Source organism: Lissotriton helveticus, chromosome 8 (assembly GCF_964261635.1).
Source record: "Lissotriton helveticus chromosome 8, aLisHel1.1, whole genome shotgun sequence".
Lineage (NCBI taxonomy): Eukaryota > Metazoa > Chordata > Amphibia > Caudata > Salamandridae > Lissotriton > Lissotriton helveticus.
The window spans coordinates 288,899,917-288,919,702 of NC_136069.1; positions in this window are offsets into that span (position 1 = coordinate 288,899,917).

The following is a 19,786-nucleotide window of genomic DNA, read 5'->3' on the forward strand; positions in this document are numbered from 1 at the left end:
ATCCAAAAATGGAGAACCCCCTTATGAAATGAAGCCCTTGATTTAGAGTTTGGCGGACAGGTTTTCCATCACAAACAAAATCCTGCACACGTTATTACAAGTGAACAAGGGTATATTGCACTTGTAATCAGAATAGATGGGATATCCGTCACGTCGGTGATGGTCTACTCATCTGCCACACTCCAAGTCAAGCCCTAAATGAATAAAACCCTATTGCTGAATATGCTCTTACCATCGCAATAATACTTCCACAATATGACAAACTGCACAACAAGATATGGATCATTTCTGAAATACATAAGTGTTTAGACATGTTTTTATTTTTTGGGAAGTTGGGTAAATTTGCTGATTTTCCAGCAATTGGCCTTGGAATATCATAGTGGCAACATGCAGTGTAAGCAGTAACTCATTCTCAATCAATAAGGTGCATTGTTAGGCATGTGAATTGTTAGTGAGATGTGTCCTTAGTGCGGTATATCGTTTAAGTGTATATCAGGAGGGCGATGCATCGTCACAAAGAAGTGTTCTTAGAGAGATGAACGCATCTTTTCTGTCATTGGACTAAATGCCTTTACTTAGCCAATCGATTTTGATGAGACCAGTTGGAATGCTTCTTTTCAGGCTCTTGGTTTTGGGTCTCTGTGGTTAGTGTAAATCTTGCCAACAAATGAATCATCACATTTCGATTGTGCCCAGGCTGTGTGGTGGCACCAATACTTGTTAAGGAATTTGTAGTGACCGTCCACTCTCTTTCAATGAGTGTAATTTCTATAGCCTAAAATGATGAAATACATATGCTGGACCTCTTGTGTATGTTGATGATATGGTTCTGGAAGCCAAATATATCTGGATGATCATGTTCATTATATCAAAGAGAATGATTTTATTACTGATATAACCAAAGTAAAATCTTTATGTTTGAAAATGCTCTCAATATAAATGTCTGGAGTATAGTAAAGTTGCATACAGAGGTTGTTAAAGTGATTCCCAATTGTGGACACATTATTATCACAAATTTTAAGGGAGAATGCTTATTCGATTAATTTAGTATGTTTTGCAATAATTACATAACTTGATTTTACCTGCTTGACTGCACACTACCTATACGAAGGTCACTTGGCTTGGATCTGAATAAACTGAGTGACCTATAATTAGTCGGTTGTTATAGCCTTTGTCGGAACTAAGAAGGACTGGCAATAATGCAATTTGATCGTCGGGGAATTCCAGAAGTTGAGATCTTCAGTGGAAAAGGCCCTACCACCTTTGCATGAGAGATTAAAATGAGCAATGGATGGATGGATGGTTAAGGTTACTACTTGTACTACTTCTAAACTAAGTAAACTTAGTTCAGATAGTTAATTCGCCTGTAAATCATACACTGAAGTTTTAAATTATCATCCCTACTCGCAGCCAGAATAGTGGTCTCTGTCTAAAGTGATGTGATCTCATTTAGTAGGGACCTTAATGAGCAAAACAACAGCATCCTTAATCCCGGGTATTCTGGTGATGTGATAGGCCAAAGCACAACAAATTGCAGTACTGCAGGCAAGATTTAATAGTTGTACCAACCAGCAGAACTCTATTTTCTGACAGAGAAGTATTAGAAATCATCTCATTTTATATAAATATGGTAGAATTAGCTTTTGACAACTGACTCTATCTGGACGTAGATCTATAGGTCATTGCCAAAAAAAGAAATCTTTTTTTTTATGCTTTAGATGATAATGTCTTGTACCTGGGAGTTTGAGGAATAGAGACAGGGTCAAGGCAGATTTTCTTATTAGGGACAATGTCATTTTGGAGGTATTACATTGTAGGTTGTTGGTAGCCATCCACACAATTGGTTTAAGAACATTTTGAATGACTTTTACTGCAGTACAGAATAGTAATTAATAGAGACACGCTGACAGGCAAAGATCTTAAAAAGAAGAGCCAGATAAGTGTTGCAGAGGGCAAACAAAGTAGGTATTCCAACCTCAGAATGATTATGAAATCATTACAGATATCCCACTCTGAATCTGCGGGGTTCTCTAAGCATCATCCTATAAATAAATATTTTAGCTTAAGTGCCCCTGGCTTGAATTTGTCTCAGATTTGGGGTAATGGAGCACGAAAAGCATTGAATATTGGACGAGGCAAGACTTGAAGATAAGTCTAAGTCTATAACCTCTCCGTTGGGAGTGTCAATGCTTGCTGTCGATCTTCTAGCCAATCCAGGATTTTTAAAAATGTAGATCAGTTTCCAAAAATTATAAAATCTACGAGTAAGCACTGAGAAATTGTGCTGTCATGTTATTTCACTACGATTAAAAGCAAAGTGCAGCTCGTTTTTAGTTATGGGCTTTAGTTATGGACTCAGATTCCCAGTTAAAATGAACCGTCTGAAATCTTTAATCTGTGTTCAGCCTTTTTGTTATGTGTGTTTGTGACGTTACCCTTGACCTGCACTTCGATTATATGAGAGATTCCTGACACCCTCCAACGAAAGATTTATATTGCTGTATTCACCAGACTGCATTGGAAAGGGACGTTGCAGTACTGTGCAGCACCAGAGAGCCGAGGAATGGCTCATTTGACACATATGAAACATGCCCATCTGAACTGTAGAATATGTGAAAATATGTATTAGTTTTTCCAGTCAGTCTTTGTTGCGGGGAGTCTGAGGTGGGAAGCTTCGTAGAGGTGCCTTTTGAAATGTGAAGATAGCTCTTCAACAGAAGCACACAACACATATTCAAAATCAATGCTGTCTGCCGGCGGGTAGTGTACTCCTGTGCATTGCATTTCACATATGTACACCAATAGGGCGTTCCAAATCATATGGAGTTTGAACACAAATAACACTTTTTGTGACTTTCGAAAACATTATTGAATGGAGCCATGTATGGAGATTGTGGAATTCAGTATATTAAGTAGCATGCTTATTGTTTGATGGGTTTTGTTTGAGTTTCTGTTCATCAAACATAGGAAATACGCATGAGAATAGAAAATTCATAGTGGTTATGCCTCCTTCCCACTTATCCGCCTACACGTCTGTTTCAAAACAAGATCTCCTCCCGGGAAACTGTATAGCTTGGATGATTTGATACTAAAAGGAGTGTATGCATCTAGAAGTGAAAAACACTCTCAATAGGGGGTAATGTAGTGTTTAGAAATCCACAAAGAGACGGGTTCACTGCATAAATACACATGGAATTCCAACAGTGAAACCAAGCCACTTTCCAGCGATAGCTTCATCTCAACGAGGAACGACTAACACTCAATTACTTCGACAAATAACTCCTTCCCCCCGTATTACAGTGGTGTGTTGCATGACCGCATCAGGCTATCTGTGCAGCTGGCTCAGTGGATGGGTTGAGTGTATTCCCTGTTCTTTAAGCCTGGGCATTAGGATTGGTGTCCAGAAGCTTCTTTCCCTTCTCCATTTCTCCAAGACCTGTGATTATGTCGCACAAACGCCCCATGTAACAATGAGTCACCTCAAACTAGAGAAGTGGCTAGGAGGGGAAGGGCCTTGTTTGTTTGTAAAGAGCTACACTGAGAAGTACCCTTCCTGTGAATGGTGCAGTGGTGGTCTGTGTCTACAAGAAGCACATCAGAACCATTATCCATCAGCTGCCACTTTAAATTAAAATTCATGACAAGTAGTATGAAAATCATAAATAGGAGTTATTGTGCGGGCCTAGTTATAGAACAGACCCGCCCCCGACCCGCCACCCTTCACTCGTGCCGCAACACTAATCGCTTTAACAAGCCATTGGATGGCCTGCTGGTATTGCTGCAGTCCTGATTTTTAGCTGCAGATCTCTTGCAGATACTTTCTTGCAGTTTCTCTACACATCCTCCCAGAAGCATTGTTGCATCATTTGCGAGCCTTTCATGAGAATACCTTACTTCCTCCACACTCAACCATGTCATAAATGACGCAGCACAAAACTCTCATTTGAAATATCACTTTAATAGATGGCGTGTATGCACATCCATTCTTATTTGTTGTCTTGTCTTTGCTAAATACAAACTGAAAGGCATCAAGAGTACAAAAAAACTGTTCCTAATTCTTTAAGCCAGTTTCTTACACTACGCTAGGCAGGCTTTAAGGGATAACTGCTCTCTAATAACAGCAAAAGTGCAAAGTAAACATAACAGCGGACAGTGCATAAGACAGCCCTACTATTAGCATAGATGGGGCAGGAATGTCAATTAAAAATGTAGTACATAACATGGGGTAAACGTGATGAACCAAAATATCCAACTGGTTAGCAACCGCACTTCAGAACTGCTCCGCGGCAGAGACTTTTACATGAAGTGTTATTCTAAAGTAAATAGAAACCGGCCAAAATAAGGTGCCCTGCAGTGCATCTCGGTTAAAAACAGACAGGGAGCATCCGTTTGCTGGAGGGTCAAACCTGCGGGAAACAAAGCACGGTCACGTGAGTCTTTCAGCAATGGCGGGAGCGGACAGGTCCCGGGGCGGAAATTGCTTGAGTGTTCAGCACTGGTGAAAGCGGACAGCACCCAGGACGGGACGCCAAAGTGTTTCAGCACTGGGGTGGCGGACAGCTCCAGTGCGCGCTGTGCATTGCAGGGATGAAGACAGAAGAAGCCCCCTGGGAGCCTATGAGAAGGGGCTCACTCTGGTATGGTCCAGCAAGGACACCGCTGAGGGTGGTAGAAGGGATCCGCAGTGGCTTGTATTCATGAGAGCGAGGGAGCTGTTAGAGCATTCCCAAACAGACCCCCCCCCCCACCTTTTGTATCGTACAGAAACTAATGCAAGCCACCACGGTGTGCCATCGCCTTTGTCCTGCGAACACCGCGGCGCAATCTCCGCCGCTGCAGTCTTTAATAAAGTTATTTTTTGGATCTGCTTTTACCTCCTTCCGAGCTTTGTGGTTTATCTTGTAAAATATTAGCACAGCATCCCTTAAAATATCATTAAAAGCAAAAAATCAAATAAACCGCATCCATCCTTATTGCGTTTGTAGTATGTACAACGGCACAAGGGGCCCTTCGAGCAGATGCCGATATTTGGTAGCAAGGTGCGGCTTTCTTTTCTTCGAAGGAACCTAGAGTCGAACATTCCCCAGAGTTTAACATGAGGACGCAGAGGGAGGTGTCATGCGCTGGACGTGTCCCTTTCCAGTTCTCCTCGCCTATCCTCGCCAGACATTTATAGTCACCAAGCGTCCCTTGCCCGTATTGCTATCATGAGAGCACTATGGAGCGCAGCGTGTCCTCGCCGGCCGGCTCTGCGCACATGCTCTCGCCCCCTTCTTCCGAGTCCACCTGTCCACTGCGGGGCTGGGCGGCCGGGGAGGGGGCGCAGTCCCGGACCGGCCTTTCCAGTAGCACCAGCACCGGCGCCCCCTGAGGGCCGCAGCCGCTGCGGTGGTCCCGCTCGTACTCCTCCTGAGCCCTCTGGATCTTCCGCCTCTTCATCCTGCGCTTGTGGATGTGAAAGGTGGCGATGGACAGCAGCAGCAGAGTGAAGATGAGCGCAGTCAGTACCACCAGCACCAGCGCCGAGGAGAAGGAGCGCGGCTCCAGCGCTTCAAGGCAGGCGCTACCGTTCGAGGTCCTGTTCAGAGGGCAGGGCGGCAGGGCCAGCCAAAGCTCCGATGGGAGCCGGGCACCCATGGGCAGGCTGGGGACGTCCCTCACTGTGGACTGCGCCCTGCGGTGAGTGATCAGCGACCGAGGCTTCCGCACCTGGTGATATTGGAGAGCCGGGTCCGCTTCTGTCAAGGTCCAGCCTGGAGAAGAGAAATGCAGTCCGGTTACAGCTCTGAAACAGAAAATAAACCAATATTAAGTCGCCAGAAACGATTCTCTCCCGGTTTTCGCAACTTAAAGTTGGCAGAGACGCAGTGCACGAAATGTTATATCTCGCTCTAGTTCACATGGGCGACAATTGCACCCTTGTTTCTTTCACCAGTGAAATGAGTTGCGCTGGGCTGAGGTCTCTCCGCCGCTATAGGAACCCTCCGTTTTTTGGTGGCACCTCACCCAGTGTGCTGACAATTGTGTCTCAGGGTTGCAGGCAGCACACACTGCGGATGTCAGAGGTTCTGAAGACTGGGCTTTGGAAAGCATTGCAGTGTCCCTGAAACCCTCTGTGGCGAGGGCGCTCTACTGGAAGAGGGCGGCACAGAACACGATGCGGTTCGCTCAGCCGAGCTACCCTGCAGCAGGTGCTGTCTGTCGCTGTCCCAGTGGGCTCTCCCCTGTAGGACCCACAATGGGTGCGGGTGAAATGCCCATGAGCCGAGAGCTAATGGTGCCTCTGGGGCTACTCGCCGTGCGCCTGCTCTCTTACCTGGGCGGCGCAGGTGCTGCAGCTGCCAGAGCCCCGCTTCTCCTGCACTGGGACCGCTAGAGAATGAGGGGCGGGCAGCGCCGCTCCAGGAGCCCAGCCCCCGACAGCCTATCGGCAGCAAGAAAGGCTTTGACGTACTCTCTAGCGAGACCGCCCTCTCCATCCCTCCTTAGGCTGTGCGCCCGCAGGCTGCAGCTGGAGCAATGCAGACCACCTGAGCTCCAGCCAGGATTGCAGATCCCATGAATATTCAGCACAGAGCGCATCCTTCACTACCCGTCTCCATCACTGCAGGCTCTTTTGCATCCTTATACTGCATGGGCACCAACACAGAGCTTCCCAGGCTGCCCCAGTTTGTACCCAGATTTCTCAGTTGTGCCCCCCAAAATGAAACCATTCAACTGTGCCTCTTTCATTGCCCAAAAGGCACACGTTTATATTGATATTTCGTGGGTTCACTCCCCATAATACACACCAACAGTGGGGTCCAGCCTCTAAGACAGGTAATTAACAGTCCTTGGCAGGTAATAGGATGTTTGCTCTCCTAGACGACGGCAAGACCACCGCCCAGTCCTCAACAGCAGTGCATTAAGGCAGACCCCGCTATAAGAACAGCATTCAAACACCGCCGGATTTACAGGCTTCAGTAGGGACCCCTGATTAACAATATGACACAGTGTAAAAAAATACAGCACCGGGTTAACCAATATTATACAGTGCAACATCAAACAACACAATAGAAGACAATACAATGTAAATCATTCACATACAATGCTAAACCTTCACATGCAATTCAATACAGCGACTTCAGAGGAACTTGCCACAAAATGCAAACCTGCTACAATTCGCCTGACTGAGCCAACAGGTACAACCAAAGGGTATTTGATTTCTGTACATTCTTAAGACATCATTATACGCTTTACTCCGAAAGAATGACACTATTCTGGCAAATGCTGCAAACTTAACTACATTAAAGAACAATATTTATCATTTGTAGCTGTTACGTAGCCTCGGTTAAACAACTACAAACTCCAAAGGGTCTCAGGACTCGGAACCTTATTCACAGCTACAAGTTTCCACTTCCGGAGACGCTGATTCCTGGAAACCCACTGTCACTGACTCGGGGGATTCACACATGTGCCTCTTGATGATCGCGGGTTTGCCCACTTGATATGGTTCACCATTTTGACACGCTGCATTGTTTTTCAGTTTCAAGGGAAACGTTTGTTGGTAACATTGGGCTACAATGAAACCCTTCTTCAGACAGGCAATGGTATGCATTCTCTTCAACACAAGCTTAGCTTTCTATCCAGAACTGAAAAAACAAATCCGCCAGGCCTATCAGAGACAATGAACACACACTGTTCAGCAAAATCCCACAGTGGAAAGCAGGGAAGATGCAATGGGAAGCTCAAAAAGAAGGAACATAGATACACTGTGCTGGCTCAGGCAGGGTTTGGCACTTTAAGATAAGCACGCTCAGTTTCTTATAGAGCATCGTGTAGCTGTGGTGGTGAGATAGCACTGGATTGAGAGGGCTTATGTGCATCGTGATACGGAAGATGCATTTGTTTTTCATCAAGGCTCAAAACACACAACCAAAGAGAGCAGGGACGGCTAAGGAAGTCAAAGGGAGCTGCCAGCCAGGTTAGCCTTACCGACAGCTTTTCCTCTAATCACCACCAACTCCAGAGCCAACATTCCTACGATCATAATTCATCTTCCAATACCTTTGACACAATGCAACAATCCACATCCCCCCTAAAAGAAATTCAACAAACATAACGATGATATAAATTGTCTGTTTCTGACCACGCAAACCAGATATCCTAAAGTCACAATATTTTCCAGGCAAGTTAATTCTATGAATGATTCTACATTGGTCACCCCTCAGTCTTCTACTTTACATTACCCCATGCTCCTTGCCACACACACCTGCTATTTTATGAAGAATCGATCTGCCAGTTCTTGCTGACACATCATCTACAGTGGCATCATCTGTTAACCCCATATCCAAAAGGATATTTCCGTTACCATTTATTTATTCATGAAGACAAACACCCTCTGAGATTCCACACCCTTCCTCCTTTCACACTTGCCTTCCATTGTAGTACTTGAATGCTTTCTGAAAATGTGCCACATACTAGCTGTTTGTCCCATTTATGATTCATCAGCACACTCACTTTGTTTCTATAAACATCCATTTTGTGAAGTTCCATAAGATCCACTGGAACTTGGCCCTTGTTCTGTAGCCCCCATTGGAATAGATGGGAATCAAGAATGCGATCAATTAGAAGATGAAATGGAGAACAACCGGTTACTGAATGAAACACAGTTCTATTTGACAATACCAGATAAAGCCCTCTTCCATCTCACACCTACAGCTAGAGAGTATACTTTATGACCGTATTAAAGCTTTCCAACTGCCCATTTGCTTTGAAGTGGAAAATTGCAATTCTCTCGTGGATTATACAAATAAATCCAGGTACTTTTTCGTACATGCAGTTGTATACTGAGGCTGATTATCCCACATAATGCTTTCAGGCAGATATTCTCTAGGAAATGCGTCATAAAGAAACCTCTCATTCACTCTTAACCAAACTTATCTGAGGCAACTTAAACTATTCATATTCATTCACCAAGACAATACCATACACTTCCCTTCTTAAGCAATACTGTAAACAGTCCAATAATGTCCATATCAAGCTGTCTCCATGGACCCTTAGGAATCTCCATAATACCAGTTCCAAAATATAGTTTGCCATAATACAGTGGTTAAACTATTGTGACTGTATGAATACAGAGGGGAAACAAGTCGAAGGTAAGTATATAGTTTTGACATTTTTAACAGTTACATTAATGTTTTAATTTTTTTCTTAAATATGATGATATTCAATATTGTTTTAATATATTGTGTTTTGTTTAGAGTTTTGTTATAATTGTATTGAGAAATGTAAATAAATGTATTGTGTCACAATACTGTAATGTACTTTTGTGTACTTTTTTGAGTTGTGGAGCCTATTGGGATATTGGGTAGCCTTGACTCGAAGGAAGGAAAGTGCATAGACTTTGCACACAGGGCTCTGAAGCGTCTCTGTGTGAAATCAGGAAGTGAGGCGCAGGGGCATGGACAGCAAACAGAGAATAGCTCCCGCATCAGATGGGTGCACCAGAACATACTCCGACATCCCCTCTAGCTGCAACGGCCCACCAGCAAAGCACGAGTATTGGGGAGGGCGAGGCTCTACAGGGCAGCAGGCTGGCTGGTGTATACAACAGGTGTACCCGTGCAGTAGGACCCCTCAGGGACCTCCTCCCACCTCCCAGCATGCCTTCCAGTGACAAAGGATCATTGGGGTGGGCTCTGGGGTTGTCTTAGACGGGAACTCAGTGGGCCCTCATTCTCAGTCTTCTTTCAACATCCCAAAAGCAGCAGTGGGGCGCCGGCAGTGGCTCTCAGTACACGGGCCGTAGCACCCTGAGGAGGGGGGCAGGGACCACACCGCTGCTGGCCAGGAGAGTCCCAGCTGCTCTTCGCTGCCTACCCACCTCTCGCCTCACCTGTTCAATAGTATGTGTTTGTTTGTATTGTGTTGTGTGCACAGCGCCTAGACCCTGGCCTGTACTGTCAAGCATGTTATCTAGAGTGGTTACTTTCTTCCCTCGTTTTGGGTCTGCAGTATTTTCATTGGGTAACTAGAGGTTCGAGTGCCTGAGGGGTCTCACACCTCCTTCAGATTTTTGTTTGAAGTGGTCATTATGAATCTAAGTGGATATGCCCCTGACCTGCTATAGTGTTGTATATTCATGTAGCCCAAGAAGGGATGCCTGGCCTTGAGGTACCTGTATTATAGACCTGTTAGCCTAGAAACACACTTTGCATTGTGCACTGCTTCCTTCTAAATTTGGTGTTGCCTGTGCAGCTTCTCTTTTTTTATAACTGAAAACCTTCCCGTTCCACCTTCCACGTTGACACTGTATTTGACGAATCACAAAATGGTTTCAACCATACCCATGTGTAGCAAATACTTGTTTAGGACATTGGCCTTGGGATGGGGGGGGGGATAAAAAGGAAGGGTCATTCTGTTGGTTAACTGAAGAAAAGCAGTGAAACCCGTTAGCACCAAAAATTGTTTACGTGTGCAACTGGAATAACAAATAAGTCCTTCCATAGCTTTTCAGCAGGTCTGAAAACAGCGTGCAAGATGCGAACAGGATTGATTAAAACTATTTGTAACTGGAAACTGTAGCAAAGTTTTCTTGGAGAGACATACCTGGCACATAGCTGGCGTACATGGGACACAGGAATCTTTCTGCTTCCTTCCAGTAGCAACTGAGTGCAAGAAATACACAGGCAAGTGATTTGTCCAAGTCCTTAAATAAAAATAACATTGAACAACTTATTTGTTGCACCCCACAGCAGGCATTTTTACCCTAAGTAGCAGATGCTGCTGTGAGGCTCATCCCTCCTTAGTCTATCAACCTGTGGAGGATGATAATGTGGTAGGCAGTTCACAGGTTACACACAGAACAGGGGGAGTGAACTACTTTAACTGCTATCATTATGTCCACTGGTGGTGCCAGAATTTTAGTTCCACGTCTTTGGAGTTGGAACACAACCGCTGTCCCACATTGATCATGTCTGAGTGGTTCATGGAGTATACTTCCGCCATACCGATTAATGTTGCGTGGTTTCATTTGTGTGTTGAGATTTAAAAAAAAAACACATAGCCAATCATACACCCACTCGCCCACCCATTCAGTCACTCGTGCACCCACAAAACCACTAATGGACCCACTCACAGACCCATTAAGCCACTCACACACCAATACAGCCACTCATACACCCATCTACAGATCCATACAGCCACTCACACACCCTCTTACAGATTCATAGAGCCACCCACATTCCCACTCACAGACCATACAGACCCTCACACATCCAATCACAACCACATAACCACTCACACCCAATCACAGACCAATACAGCCACTCACACACCCATACAGCCACTCATACACCCACTTACAGATCCATATGGCCACTTACACACCCACTTACAGATACATAGAGCCACTCACACACCCACTCTCAGACCATACAGTCACTCACAAAACCAGGCACACACCAACACATACACTCATGCACTGACTCACAGACCCATACAGCCACTCTCACAACCACTCACTGACCCATACAGCCCCTCACATACCCACTCACACACCTACAAAACCACTGACACAACCACTCATAGGCCCATACAGCCAATCACACATCCATTCACTGACCTATACAGCCACTCACACACCCACTCTCAAAGGTTACAGGCTAGAGTTAGGAAATACAATAAATCAATAAATATAACCTTATACATTCACTGAAAAAACAAAGGTTACAGGTGCTTTCTAGTTAGGAAATAGAATTAAAACAATTAGACCTTCACTAAAATACCACAACGATTACAGGGATGTTTAGTTAGGCTCAGCTTTCACTCCTACAAAACCAGTGAAATTCAGAAGTTATAGTTACCCGAGCTAACTATAACCTTCGCCCCAAACAACCTCCCATACACCCACACACACCTACACAATCACTCACATTCCCATTCACAGACACATAAAGCCACTCCTATTCCCACTCACTTATCCATACAGTCACTCACACAGCCACTCACTCACCCAAACAGTCACTCACACATCCACTCACTCATCCATAAAGTCACTTACACATCCAGGCACTCATCCCTATAGCTACTAACAGAGCTACTTACTCACCCACACAGCCACTCAATCAATATTTACTCTATTCGGTTTCATTAGAAAAAAACATAAAAGTATGATCATCTCAAAACATTACATTTTCCAAAGAATACATTAATTATTTGTTAAAATCACAGTCAATTATTTACAAAGTAAAATTTGCATTCAAGGTTTTCCGATTAAAAACATACAGCAGAAAGTTAAAGTGCGTCAGATCTTAAGTTATAAATTAATTCTGTGTCGAATACAACATTTTAAAAACCTGGCTATGTTTAAAGCTAAAAAATCAGATTCCAGAAATTGTAGGACCATGAAAGCGGGTCGACATTGGCGTAGGCCCAAACTTTTTAGAATTGGTCCGAGCCATCACTTTCTAGGTTCGGTATAAAATTTGCAGAAGAAGGTTAGATGTAAAAGCGATTGGGAGGATATTCCATCACAGGGACAATGGCATAACAGCTTTGACCAGTCATTAACAATTGGAAAAGTGACAAGTCGGTGGAAGATATTAAGTCAGAATCGGGTCAGTAAAAATCTGTCATAGCTGGATAATTTCCAAGTTAAATATGGCTGGATCATCAGAGATGTTTTGATTAACAAAGAATGCTGGACAGAGGTTTAGACCTCTGCCAGCAAACGAAGACCTGCTAGATGCGTTAGACATTGATTTTTTAACAAATTCCTTGGAATCTGTGCCATTTTAATGAAATGAAATGAATGAAATGAAAATGTGTTTTATAAAGCGCAAATTGCTGCCCTGAGGCGTCCAAGCACTGAGAGAGAAAAAGGTACTAGCTGAGGAGGCTCGTGGGTCGGAGGAAATGGGTTTCTATTTGTTGAACAAAAAAGGTTTTAATTGTTTGCGGAAGGAAGGCAGATTGGGGTTGGACCTCAGATGGAGAGGGAGTGAGTTCCACATCTTGGCCACATTATAGGAAAATGACCGGCCTCCTGCTCTTGATTTCCTTATTTTGGGGACTGTGGCAAAGAAGGAATGAGAAGAACGCAACTGTTTTCTCGGGTGATATGGAATAATTAGGGAATGATTGATCACTGGGCCTGTTTTCCAAAAGGCCCGTTGCGCAATGCACAAGGATTTGAAGTTAATTCTCTCTCTGACAGGAAGCCAGTGGAGGCTCCTCAGTCCGGGCTTAGCTGAGAGCCTACGTGGAAGCTGGAGCAATGTGCGCGCAGCACAATTTTGAATTAGCTGGAGTTTCTGAGGGGTGTAGTCAGGGGCTCCCAGGTACAAAAAAGCATTGCTAAAATCGAGGCGAGATTGGATCAAGCCTTGAATCACAATTTGTTTGGCTTCGAAAGGCAGGAGGGGCAAGATCTTCTTGAGGAGTCTAAGAAGGCCGAAGCAGGTGTCAGACAGATTGGTAGCCTGGCTGTCAAATGTTAGGGACTTATCCAACCTTTGGTAATATTTCACCAGGCCAAGATCATATAGAAACTTCCTAACATATTGCAGCGACTCAATCTTTTTAGCGTTTTCAAGAATAACACAATCTTTTACAACAGATTGAGTAAACGCTAACTTATTTGACGTCCAGAGACGGTGCCATAAAATAATTGGCAGTATCTTTATGATATCAGAAATGTAGGGCACGCCTAATTCTAAGTGGCAACTGAATGTGGACGTACTTTGTGGGACTGCGAGTAAGAATCTTAAAAAGCTATTTTCCACTTTTTGTAGAGATTCTGCCTGTTCGTATCCCCACACCCCCGCCCCGTAGATGGCAGTACTAACACATTTAGCCTGGTAGATACGTAACATCTCCTCCGGGGGTTTGTTTGCCTAATGTCTGGGTGAAAGTTACTAGAGCCATTGTAGATTTTAAAAACAGCAATTTTCTAGCCTCTATAGCTCTTCTCCAGGTACCCTTTTCATCTATTACAACTCCTAGGTAGGGGTAAGTGGGAGTGTGCTCCACCCTAGAGTTATTTATATAGATGTCTCTGCCTTTTCTTAATTTCAGGCCCAAAGTCATGATAAAGGTTTTTTTAATGTTAATTTTTAGATCTAAGTTTGACATAAATACATTGTATCGATTTAGTGAATGTTGTAGTTCAAGGGGAGTACGGGCAATGATCACCGCGTCGTCCGCGTATAGGAGAGCGGGGATCGGGCGTTTCTGGACTAGGAGTAGGTCCTGGCACCCTTCCAACATGGCTAGTTCCCGGCCATTTGTATAGAGGGTAAAAAGGAAGGGGGCCAGGATACAGCCCTGTCTTACTCCCCGCTCAACCCTAAAGGGAGCGGTTAATTGACCCCCCCAAGCCAAATCTCACTCTGGCAGTCACATTGGGATAGATTTCACGCAGATAATGAACCAACAGAGGGTCAACACCCATTACTGTTAAAATATCCCAAAGTTTTGTATGACCTACGCAGTCAAATGCTGAGGAAAGATCTACATAGGCCATGTGTAATCTTCCACCCTTCATATCCACATATTTACTCCTGAGTAGCGTCAGGTTAAGGATCTGCTCAATGGTACCGATGCCTTCCCTAAATCCATACTGGAGGTCAGATATGATGTTATTATCTTCCGTCCAGTACTGAAGGCGTTCTAACAAAATGCAGCCCACAACTTTACCCAACGAGTCCAGTAATGAAATAGGGCGATAGCACGATGGACTATTGCAATCGCCCCTTTTAAAAACCGGAACCAGAATGGATTCTGACCATGATTCCAGAAGGCCAACTTTTCCCGTAGCTTCCAGTACCCTGAGCAATATTGGGACCCATAGATCCATTTTGAATTAATAAAGATCGACAGGTACCCTGTCAGGGCCTGGGGCCTTGCCCCTTTTGCTGGCATTTAGGGCATGTTCAACTTCAGCTAGAGTAAAATCTAGGTCCAGTGATATTGAAGGAGGGCTTGAACTATTGCTTCTAGTCCCTAGAATACACTGGGTTAGGGTCATATCCTCTGGACGTCCAAAAATCTGGGAAAAATAAGCTATCCAAGCTGATTCATCGATCGTGGCTACTATTTTACTGGTCTCCCTTGGACCAGAGAGAAATGGGGTATTTATGACATCCCAGAAAGCTGCACTGTCATTGGTTACACAGCTATTGTGTAATGCTGCCCATAGTTCCTCTTTTAGTTCCAACTTTCTTTGTCGTAGGGCCTTATTATATGTTTTCCTAAGTTGGATCACCTCTGTCCTGTCTTTATTAGTTTTTTAAGAGCGGTTTTAAGGTTAGAGTAGGCTTGAGTACAAGATGAATTAAACCAGCCAACCCTATTTTTTCTTTTTCCTTTGGGTATGATAGTTAAGGCTTCTTTAACCTCTTCCATGCTCATGACGGCTCCCAGCCGTCAAGAGTCACGGTGGGCGTGTGCTTATGACGGTCGGGAGCCGTCATGACCATGCCCGCGATCGGAATGTTCAGCACTGCGGCGGAATTCGCGCCGCAGTGATGAGGTTAACTGATTTGGTTACTACCTTAAAGTTGTCAAGAATCTCCTGCGGGGTTGAACAATCCGCCAAACATGATCTAATTGCAGACATGGAGTTTCTGACAACCTTTTCAGTTATCTTTTCCGGGTCTGAGCGGATCCATTTTATGGAGTATCCATTCAACCTGTTCATAGTCAGACTTTCCTCCTCATAAAGTATCGTCGGCCTTTCCCTACCTCGTGCCAGCTGCGCAGAGAAGGTAATAGAGATCGGGAAATGATCGCTGAATACGCAGTCATGAGTTTTAAAATTTGTTATGAGGGGTGAAGCCCTACTTGCCAGATTAATAAAATAGATACAACTAGAGGCTCCTCTACCATTGAAAGTTGGACTTAAGGGAACAATGGGAGACAACAGTTCATTTGCAAAGGCCAGTTGGAGGAGCAAAATCGACTCGTTCAAACATGCACCAATACAAGAGTGGGGAAAATGAGTGATATTATTTTCCTGCTTGTCCAAGAGGCCGCATGTTATGTTGTCATTTCTTTCAAAAAGAGATAAGTTGAAGTCACCACCCCAAACAATGATGGGATTTTTCCCGTGATGGTTATTATTAAAGTCTAGTAGGAAATAACGAATTTCCTTCAGCATCACTATTAACTGGGATTGTTGTAAGTTATTGTAGAAATTGACTAACACAAGGAGGTCAAGTTTATCAGTGGCTATTGAGATTATTTGTTAAATCGCCTCGTTTTTTAGGGTTCTAATTTCTCTCACCAGTATTAGGTTTGAAATATAGACCACTAGCCCACCTTTTGCGCGCCCTGATGTAGATGAAATTGCAGGAGGAAAAAAATGTTTTATAACCATTTCGATGGAGTGGTTGTACGACCCACGTCTCCTGTAGGCACAAGATGCCATAGGTCCGCACAAATGTGAGCCAATCTCCTTGGTTGATCTTAGAGCGGAGGCCAGCAATATTCCAAAATATAATACTGAGGGGGACCCCTCTTGGAGAGTTAGTATCAGGCGGGAAGTCTGTAGTCGAGCCTCCAAGTTCCTTTAGACTCGTACTACCCGTCAAGGAAGCCAAGGCTAAGTCTGAATCGTTTATTGTTGGTGCACAGTGTAAGAATAATTTATTGCCGTGCTTGTCTACAGGAGATTCTTGCTCCTGTTCAAGTAGGACCAAACTAGAGTTAGAGGAGAGAGTCCAAAAATTTCTGCACGCACTGCTACCAAAGGTGGAATACAAGCAGGAGTGACTAATCTCTCCCTGCTATTTCCCTCAACTATATGAGGAACAGACCCCAGTGCACTAGTTGGTTGTCAGTCCACCTCCTCTAAAAGTGATAGAAGCTCAAATCTGTTAGAGGTTATACCAGAGCCGTTTGATTTCGCACTAGGCTTGGGGACAGGTGTATAGAAAAAACCAAGAGGAAGGGACACAATTGCTGTTGGTATTGCAGGTAATTCCTCTTTATGGGTCAGAAGGGAGTGAACCATTCTGGGCGTCCTAAAGTTTATAACGATACAATCGCCCTGTATAGATTTTAAAGAGGGACCCACCCACCCCACTCTTTGTGCCATCAGAATTTGATTTATATGCTGAGGGTTAAAGTGCTTATATTTCATCAGCCAGTCCACCACTTTATTACGGAGAGAAAACCAGGATTTGGTCTGTCCCTGTTTTAAAGGTGGAACCCCCGTTAAAATCAGCACATAGGGACAGGATGCAGGAGGCAAGAATAGTTTATCTGTGTTGGGTTGAGCAATAGAATTGGTGGAGTTAAGATTATTATTATCCTGCCCTTGATTTTGCATATTCTCCACCCTGGCAGTAACCTTTAATGTACAATCCTCTACTACGGGATTTTTTAGGGTTTCTAGGTGCAGCTCCTTTAAGGTGCCAAACTTGGGCTCTTGGGTGGATTGGCTGCAAAGACCCTTTTGCAATAGGGAAGAATTCGTACTAATGAGGGTCATTTTTGAGATTTCCAGGCGAGCACTAATTGAGACTACATCCTCCTTCTGTTGTTCTAACTTATTCTCAATACGGGCAAATCTTTCTTCAAGGAGTGTGGTCATCTGGATTCTCATGTCTCTAAGCTTTACTTCTAAGATGTCTTTTATAAGATCTTCCATGTCAACCCTCAGGCCTTGTGAGGCGTCTTTAGAATTTATAGTAGGGTTCCCTAGCTGCGTTTCTGAGTGACTTGGAGCTTCCTCTGTTTGGGTTTGTATTGAAGCTGTTCCCGAAGAACTAGGGCCATGGCAATCTTTTTCCCTTCCATAATTACCCTGCTTGTCTCCCTTCTGTTTCGTTCTTAGTGCCCGCCCTTTCATTTGTTTGGTTTATTTCCGAGTTTGAGGTCCTTTCCCTCCAGAAATAGAGTTATCAATCTTCCTCTACTGTATATGAGAATGTGGAGATTGAGTAATCAGAGGGGAGGGAGAAGGTGTTTGGGCGATGTTTATCTTTGGGGTTAATGATCTAGTAAGTTCTTCCTCCCTAGTCAGCGGAAACTGTAGGGGGTCGAGTGAGAGCCTACGGTCAGTTAGTTGAATCTCATGTTTGAGAAGGGATTCCGCTCTCACCAGAAAAGCGTCCAAAGTGCCCACGGTACTCTTTCTTTTCTCCATCAGTTTTAAATCTTATGACAAAAATTCACAATTAGTAAGGGGTAAGTAGGCAGGCTTAGGAACAATGAAAATAAGTTGCTACTATTATCAAAAACAAAAAGAAAAGAAAAACAAAATAACTCTTTAAGCAATTGAGCTCGTACTAAGAGAAATCAACATCGGAAAGTCCGTACCGCCAAAGTTCTTACCAGTCCTCAGAATATTGCAGCTCGAGGGGAAAAAGTCAAAGGACAGGACCCTGGGTGGGGCGGGATCAAGGCTCTCCCCGCAGGCTCCTGGGGAGGTTAGTTCCAACAGTGTCCCCGCAGCTCCAACGAAGCGTCTCCCGCGAAGCGGGAGGTGCGAGGTGCTAATCAACTGCCGCTGGTGGGTGGGGCGGGACCAAGGCTTTCCCCACAGGCTCCTGGGGAGGTTAGTTCCAACAGTGCCCCGCAGCTCCAACGAAGAGTCTCCCCCACAGCCACTCACACCCATTCACTCACTCACACAGCTACTTACATATCCATTCACACATCCATCCAACAAAACACATGCAGACTTACTCACCCATAACACCATTCACAAAGACACACACTCCCCAATAAAGCTACTCACCCAGTCACTCACCCATACAACACCTCACACACCGACTCACCCACCCATACACCACTCACACAGTCACCCACCTCCTATAAAGCCACTCACTCATCCACATCTCACATATGTAGCCACTCACACAGTCACTCACTAACCCATACAGCTACTCACACACCCACTTACCTATGTCACCTTCTTACTTTAAAAACATTTAAACGGTATTTTATGAAGTATATTGAAGTTTACTTTGCTGGATGATGTCATCAGTGATCAGGCACAAGTACCTAGGAACATAAGAGGAGGTGACAGAAAAAAAGGCTTGAAATAAAATTATAAACCTCAGCACTCTTATTCAATTTTCTATCAATTCATACAGTTATTTAAACAAATTGATTTAAAGTAGCAACAGGACATCAATTTTGTTCTTGCCGTATCAATTTAATGTAAATATATGACAGAGTCATAAGTCACAAATTTAGGAGCAATCACAATATAATCAAGAGTAAGCAGCTTGGTGTGATAGTCCTCCTTTAAAGCGTTGAACCGGCAGCCGACACCTGTTTCGTTTCATAGAAACTTTTTCAAGGCTGCAAATAATGCCATAAGAAAAAAGAAATGTCATTGTACATATCTATACAATATCAGATTTCTAAGGAAACAGGAAAACCACAATTTATATTATTTATAAAAAATAGTTTGGATGGCGATCAAAAGATCAGAAATGAAGATATAGTGTGTAAATTTACTTGAAACAAGAAGATAGTACAGATAGCCCATGGTGAAAAAATGTAGAAAGCATGCAGTGCTCGTACCCCAAGATGAGAATATTCTATCTAATGTAGAATTATATAATAAGGGCCACCAAGAATACTGTGGGTTCAGTCCAAAAAATACCTTCAATCACTGTTTTACATGGGCAACCAAGCAATTGTATAAAGAATGTCCAAGTCTTTGTAATGGGAAATCATCTGTCCCTAATGAATTTCCAATAACAAATATAATATATTTATATTAAATTGATATGGCAAGAACAAAATTGATGTCCTGCTGCTTCTTCAAATCAATTTGCTTAAATGA